General features: G+C 36.0%; 1 protein-coding gene across 1 annotated transcript in view; it reads right to left on the minus strand.

Annotated features, from left to right (window-relative positions):
- Positions 1 to 6,859, minus strand: part of LOC126469660 (src substrate cortactin) — a 160,505-nt gene extending 153,646 nt beyond the window's left edge. The window contains exon 1 of the mRNA XM_050096796.1: positions 6,755 to 6,859. The gene's annotated coding sequence lies outside the window, so the exon portion shown is untranslated. The remainder of the gene's footprint in view (positions 1 to 6,754) is intronic.
- Between the last annotated feature and the right edge of the window lie 1,205 nt (positions 6,860 to 8,064).

Below are 8,064 nucleotides of genomic sequence, written 5' to 3' on the forward strand. Positions count from 1 at the left end.
TAAGACACAGTACATACAGTTCCGTACAGTGAATGGTATGACACCATTAATAAATATAGACCTTAATCAGAAGCATATAGCTAAGGTAGAATACTCCAAATTTTTAGGTATGTCCATTGATGAGAGATTAAATTGGAAGAAACACATTGATGATCTGCTGAAACATTTGAGTTCAGCTACTTATGCAATAAGGGTCATTGCAAATTTTGGTGATAAACATCTTAGTAAATTAGCTTACTACGCCTATTTTCACTCATTGCTTTCATATGGCATCATATTTTGGGGTAATTCATCACTGAGGAATAAAGTATTTATTGCACAAAAGCGTGTAATCAGAATAATAGCAGGAGTCCACCCAAGATCATCCTGCAGACAATTATTTAAGGATCTAGGGATATTCACAGTAGCTTCTCAGTATATATACTCTCTTGTGAATTTGTTATTAACAACCAAACCCAATTCAAAAGTAATAGCAGTGTGCATAACTACAATACTAGGAGAAAGGACGATCTTCACTATTCAAGATTAAATCTAACTTTGGCACAGAAAGGGGTGAATTATACTGGCACTAAAGTCTTTGGTCACTTACCAAATAGTATCAAAAGTCTGACAGATAACCAACAAATATTTAAGAAAAAAGTAAAAGAATTTCTGAATGACAACTCCTTCTACTCCATAGAGGAATTTTTAGGTATAAATTAAGAAAAAAAAGAAAAAAAAAACAAAACAAAAATATTAAAAAAATAAAAAAAATAAAAATAAAAAATAAAGAAAAACAAAAAAACAAAAAAATAAAGTTGTTATATTAACTTAAGTATGTTGTTAAATTAACCTAATTATGTCATGTATTGGAAAATTCGACTCGTTCCACATCATTACGAAATATCGTATTCATGATCCATGGAACTAGTATTAATCTAATCTAATCTAATCTAATCTAGTACTTTATTGGAAACACCACCAAACCAGATGAACTTTTTTTTGAGAGTGTGTATAATTTTCTTAATTTCAGAAAGAGAAGTTACTGATACATCCATATTCTTGGAATTTATGAGTGTTGGCTTTTCAACACATTGCTGTGATTTTTCATTTGAACAGTTTGTCCCTATGCTTTCTACAGTATTTAAGAAAGCAGGAGAGCTTCTGTAAAGTTTGGAAGGTAGGAGACGAGATACTGGCAGAAGTAAAGCTGTGAGTACTGGGCGTGAGTCGTGCTTCGGTAGCTCAGATGGTAGAGCACTTGCCCGCGAAAGGCAAAGGTCCCGAGTTCGAGTCTCGGTCGGGTACACAGTTTTAATCTGCCAGGAAGTTTCATATCAGCGCACACTCCGCTGCAGAGTGAAAATCTCATTCTGGATTTAAGAAATAATTGTTAAATATGCTTTCTACCAGTGACTCATCAGTTATGCCCCTTCCATTCAGTTCAATATGGATGCTACATTGAAGTTAAGATAGTACTTGAAATGAGAACCCCTTTAATGAAAATTAGAAGTTTGTACTAGCCTTAAAACAGAATTTTGTGTGTGTGTGTTTATAGTCATAAGACAAATTCAAGAGAATTATGAAAAATCAGTTTGAACATTTGTTTTCATGCACAATCTCTTTAGAAAGAACATTTGTAGCCATTTGCAGCACCTCACAAATTCTGTGGTTGCTTCATCCATAAATGTTATGGTTTCCTACAAAAGATCAAGTTGAAATCGAAAACCCAATATTTTCTCTCACACATATGTTTGGTAGGCCTATACTGATAGCAATCACACATGAAAGGGAGACTCATACCACTGACGTCTGCAAAGAAACATGCTATACATGATGTATAGGTTTTGTAGAAGTACAGTTTAAAAAGATAGGAATACAAAAATTGCTGTGTGCCATCTAACTCAAAACAAAAATTTTGTAAATATATAATGAGAAATGAATTGCACTGTCAGAGATTAAGTGATGTCATAACTCTTCTCACAGACTATTCTTTTATTTTATATGGAGGCTTCTATGGTCAGAATCAATTTCCATGAGTATGAAAACTCTCAGGTTTCTACCCAAGTGGCAGAGCTGGAACACTGGCATTTCAGTGAGAGTCAGACTCCATCATCTTCTGGTGAAGTGTCAAAATACTATGGATGTCCCACCTATTTATATATGAGGGTCGACAGCCTTCTCCCCCTAGCTGTGGGTGCTGGTGTCTTGTTTGGCAGGCAGGCAGGCAGGCAGAGGGGCTGGATATGGGAAGGGTAGAGGCTTCATAGAAATCTCTGCATGGACACTCCTTCATTCCTCATGCTGTCCACTGCTCGGCATGCTCTCAGCTTATTGCTGCTAAAGTGAGATTCCATGTCGAACTAAGTTCACGACGCTAATCCCTATTTCAACAAGATTCTGCACAGATTATCACATCATAGTGATCTGTAAAGTTTCTTGACAACACAGTCAATGGAACTGATGGTTATTCAAACAACTGATTTGAAATGCAATTAACAAAAATAATGAAAAAAAATGCTGAATAATATAAAAATTATACCGGAAGAAAAGAAAGTATTAACTACACTTTTCAAACAATTGTCAAGTGAAACTTCCTGAAAGTTTTAACATCTGTGTGCCAGACCAGGTCTCAAATCTGGGACCTTTGCCTTTCTCAGGCAAATATTCTATCAACTAAGCCGACTGAGCACACCTCACAACCCACCCTCACATCTTTTTTTCTGCCAGTACCCCCTCTTTTATCTTTCAAACTTCAAGAAAGTTCTCCTGCGTACCTCGCTGTGATGGCATGTCATGAGTCATGCTTAGATAGTTCAGACAGTAGAGCACTTGCTCGTGAGAAACAAAAGGTTCCAGGTTTGAGTCCCAGTGGCAAGGCACTTAGTTTTAATCTACCAGAAAATTTCAAATCAGTGTGCATACTTTGCTGCAGAATTAAAATGCATTCGGGGAAAAAATCCTCCAGGCTGTGGTTAAGCCATGTGTCTGTAATATCCTTTCTTCCAGGTATGTTAGTTCCACGAGGCATATAGAACTTCTGTGAAGTCTGGAAGGTAGGAGATTAGGTACTAGCAGATGTAAAACTGTGAGAGTAGGTTGTGAGTCGTGCTTAGATAGCTCAGTCGGTACAGCACTTGCCCAGTAGCCCTAAAGGAAAAGGTCTCAAGTTCAAGTCCCAGTCCAGCACAGTCTTAATATGGGAATAAGTTTCAAATCTGTGCACATTCCACTACAGAGCGAAAATTCATTCTGGAAATTATCAAGTGCCTCTCTGCAAATGGATTAACCTTTAAATTTGGAAAAAAGCATATTTAGCTTTGTCCTACAAATAGAATAGTGCCAACTATTAATGTACTACTTGAACAGGAGGCAGTAATAAACAGCGTGCAATGCTACAAATTTTTGGGCAAACATAATGATGAAAACTAGAACTGAGAGAAATTATACTACTGAGCTTCTCAAGTAACTAGGTTCAGCTGCTTTTACTCTTCATATAGCTGCATAATTTTCTGGGGTTATTCATCAAACTTATCACTTAGAAAAAAAGGTACTAACTGTACAAAAGTGAGCTGTGAGAGTTATACATGGTAGAAATCTCTTCTAAAAGTTAGGTATTTTAACAACTTCTTCACAAAATGCACATTCAATATACTCAAATACACTTGGAAGGAATTGTCACAGCCACAGCTACAACACTAGATGAAAACTGATCTACTACAGCCCATTAAGGCTGTCAGTGGCTCAGAAAGGACTTTAACATGTAGCCACAGAAGCCTTTCATCATTTTAACAACATAAAATGTCTAACCCTTCAGAATAATAATTTTAAAGCCTGGTCTAAAATATCTTTTTCTGGATTACTCCTATTTCACTGCTGAATTTTTAATTAATAATGGATAGTGCAGGAAAGGAAGAAGGAGAAAAAACTATATTTATGTGTATCACTAGTTGCACGAATAGTACTGAATACCAATATTTTCTTTCTTATACAGAGGAAGCCAATGCATTATTTATTGATCTGTGAATGGCCAGCATGCAGTCTTTTTCCCATAAAAATTATGCATAAGTACTCTGCAAATTGAACTATCTGACAACATTTTATAAAAATCAGCCAAATGATGTAGACCATGTAACTACAGTAACAGAAATCTACTGCAATGGAATCATACTCAGGACTGAGGTTAAAATCCAGCCAGGAGCCCATATTTGGGTTTCTGTGGTTTCCCCCAATCATTTCATGTAACTGCTACGACAGTTTCTTAAACAAAGTCATTGTCAATTTTCTACCTCTTCCTTTCCCAATGTGAGCTTGTGCTCTATTTTTACAATGTCTTCACAGATAGAATGTTAATTCTTGTGCTATAGTACAATTCCTTTCCCCTTAAAATCCTGGATGGCCTGGATGGCATATGCTCATTCAGTGTACTTAAAACACCACATCTGAACTTGAATGTTAGGAACTGCTCCTGTCAGTAATCTGGAATATCCTGTTGGTCAGATTCTTTTAATCAAACAAGCATTCTATTCCTTCTTAATAGCAGTCAGCTGTGCATGACCTCCTATTGTGGTCCATCTTGTGTGGGTTATCAAACTACCTGTTTGAGATAGTTTTCTGATAAGATGCAAAGAAGAATCGTTAGTAAAAACAAAGTTATTTCAGCTAAAAGTTTAGAGACTGACAGGGCAGTAATTTATGGTGTCATGGGCATGACACTTTTATTCATCTGCAAGAGTCTCTGTGAATCAGTCTGCTAGTATAGCTGACAAAGAAAGAAAACAATCTATGTCTATACTCTAGTTCTAGTAGTAGTAGTAGTAGTAGTAGTAAACTCTGAAAACCACTGAACCGTGCAACAAAGGGTACTTCCAATTATACCAACATTAGGGTGTCTTCCCATTCCATTTTCACACAAAATGCCAAATGAATGACTGTTTAAATGCTTCTGTGCATACTGTAATTATTCCATTTTTTACAGAAAAGACACCTTGACTCATCAAGTTAGTAAAAGATAGCCTATGCAATGTAGGTTACAGAAGGAATTGGTACAAAATGATTACCATTTGTCTAGGATATCATTCTACAAAAAAATCATTTGACTCAGATTTGAGAAAATCTGCACAGTTAACACGTGAAAAGTGGTTCACTTTGATTGTATCAGCAGAATAGAAAATTCAAAACGGGCATGGTGACTACATTCCCAACAGTTTTAATAAACAAGTAATCATTCTTTGATGCCAAATAAAATAAAAATAGTATCTTCTACATTATAGGGAAAGCTTTAGAAATTACTACCTTGTGGTTTGAGAAAGGGAGATTTGGGTTTAATGTTTTGACAACATTGTGGTCATTTGTGACAGAACACGAGTTCACATTAAGGAAGGGAATCAAGTATGCCTTTTTCAAAGAATTGTATAATGCAGGGATAGTCAACCTTTTTTTTACCCACTGCCCACTTTTACATTCTATAATATTAAAGTTTTTTAACCACCGATCAGTTCCACAGTAATTGCATATAAAGTAGGAGAGTAACTTTAGTTTATAAAATTTATAAAGCTGAGTTTCAGCAAGTTAAGCACGTAATATGCAAACCGAATGAAAATGTTTTAGAAACCACTGCTGCCTACCATGTAACCTGGAATGCCCACTACTGAGAGCTAGGGACCAAGTTAACGACCACTGGCCTAATGTCATTTGTGGAAGCCACGAATTCTGGTAGAATATATATCTATTAGCAAACGTAATCTTAACACTTTTCACTTTGAGTGTGACATTTTACTCTCTGCATTGGCTGTAACAGAACCCTGGAAAATAATGGATGAAAAGGTATAGATGGAACATTAGATTGAGTCTATATCAACTCATCAATCTGATGTCATTAGTAACAAGTTAAGATTGGACAAGAATGTGGGTGTAATTTGTTTGCGGCACTGTTAAAAAAATCCTTGAATTCACAGCAAATAATCCTATTGAACCACAGATAATCTGAATTTGGATGCTTGACACACTGTTGGTGCCCAGTCTTCCTGGTTTGGAGCCCAGTGTATTAATCATTGTGCCACTTCGCTTGGTGGATGTCTCAGATGTCCGAAAAATCGCCAGAGAACGACCATACTGATTAAATACCAGCATGCTGGAAAGAAGTGAATATTCGATTCCATATCATTCAGTCAGTTGACAGTTCGTTTCATTGTTAACAGATGGCAACAAGAAGTTACACCTGGGAATCACAAGGGTTTAAAGGCACGTATTTCCACGATGCAAACCAGTTCACCATAGAGAGAACTACGGATATGACAAAAACATCGTTCCTTTTGAGTATTAAATTCTGAACTAGAGGTGCGCCAGAATGTCAGAAGTTAACACTACTCGTACACGTATATTTACGAGCCGCAATATACCTTTAAACGTGCCACAATTTTTGATTCGATTATGAAGGGGAAGTCATAGTTATTTGTCTTCATTTCCTCTGTCATTCAATTACATTTTCAGGTGTCTTATCTTATGATTAAACATTTGCAACAGATGCACATCTGTACACAACAAAGCATGAAACATGTATGTTTCAAGTACTCTTAATATTTACTTATGTCACTGTCATGACAGATGAATGTTTTGTAAGCTAACAGTAGTTTTTCCCAAAAAACTATGCAATATTCGGCAATGGAAGCTGCTTTATGGAAAAGAAAACAACATTTAATGAGCACAGATCTGAAAATTGCAGAACTTTTTATCAGTAATCAACTGCTAGCATCATTTGCAAGCGTTTACTCACATTTAAACTTGAAACACACCTACTGCTTACATAGATACACAACCCACATGTTGTCCCCGTCAGACGTAAAAAAATCGCTGGTGTTCCGATTAGTCGATATTCGTAACATTTCAGCGAAAGAAACTATTGTTATAAGCAACAACAAATGACAAAAAACCTAAATGATTTATTTTAAAGGCGCACTGAACGAGAAATATACTTGTTTTGAAAGTTTTCAGAATCACAAAATTCTTAATCACGAATTTATAAGAGAATCCGAAACAACAAGTGAAGGAGACGAAACAGGCAGGAAGCGGAACTCTTTACGGTGTTTTATTATGCCTCTGAATTGTACGCAAACGACATTTAACAATGACTATTTTGACCATTTTCATCATTTTGAGGGGTTTACGAATGGGTATAGACGTCTTTTCTTTCGTCTTGAAGGCTATGATTTTTTTTTTTTTAGTACGGTATACGATAAAATGTCGTGGCCTGTTCATTCATTCACATCTGAGTAAAAACTACATGTTTTGTTTCACAGAGCAAATAATTGTCATTCAGAATCATTTATAGATGTAAATATTACGTTTCATTTATGTTTAAAAATATCACGAAGCCATGTTGCACAGGGAAGCTTGGTGGAAACGGGGCAACTATGTGAACCATTAATTTTATTTCCGGGATTGAAAAATAAAGTAGATGATCTCCTGGTTTGTTTAGATGACATTGAATCTGATAATGTAATAGATACACTATGCCTGTCTGAGCATCACATTGTGTCTGATATGGAAAAGGTAAATATCAGTGGTTATAAACTAGCTGCACATATGAATAGAGAGAATAAGGTGAGAGGAGGAGTTGCCATATATGTCAAAAGTTATCACTGTGTAATAAGCTTAGATACAAGTTTTGTCTAGAGCAACATATAGAAGCATGTGCCTGTCAACTTAAACTGAAGGAGGGCTCTTTTATAATTGTAACAGTATATAGGTCCCCTTCAGGAAACTTTCATTTATTCCTGGAAAACTTTAATGCCTTATTGTGCTATCTGTCAGATAGGGGAAAGCGAATTACTATTTGTGGAGACTTCAATGTTGATTCACTGAAAGAGTGTAATAGGAAGAATGACCTTGACGTCTTGCTCAGGTCTTTCAATTTGACATCTGTCATTGATTTTCCTACTCGGGTAGTAAAGGACAGCAGCACATTGATAGATAACACTTTTATAGACCAATAAGTTTAAAAACATAAATTCTGGTCCTGTTGAGAATGGCCTTTCTGATCATGGTACTCAGCTAGTTACAGTATATGACGTAGCTCCATTCAGT

This window comes from Schistocerca serialis, chromosome 3 (assembly GCF_023864345.2).
Source record: "Schistocerca serialis cubense isolate TAMUIC-IGC-003099 chromosome 3, iqSchSeri2.2, whole genome shotgun sequence".
Lineage (NCBI taxonomy): Eukaryota > Metazoa > Arthropoda > Insecta > Orthoptera > Acrididae > Schistocerca > Schistocerca serialis.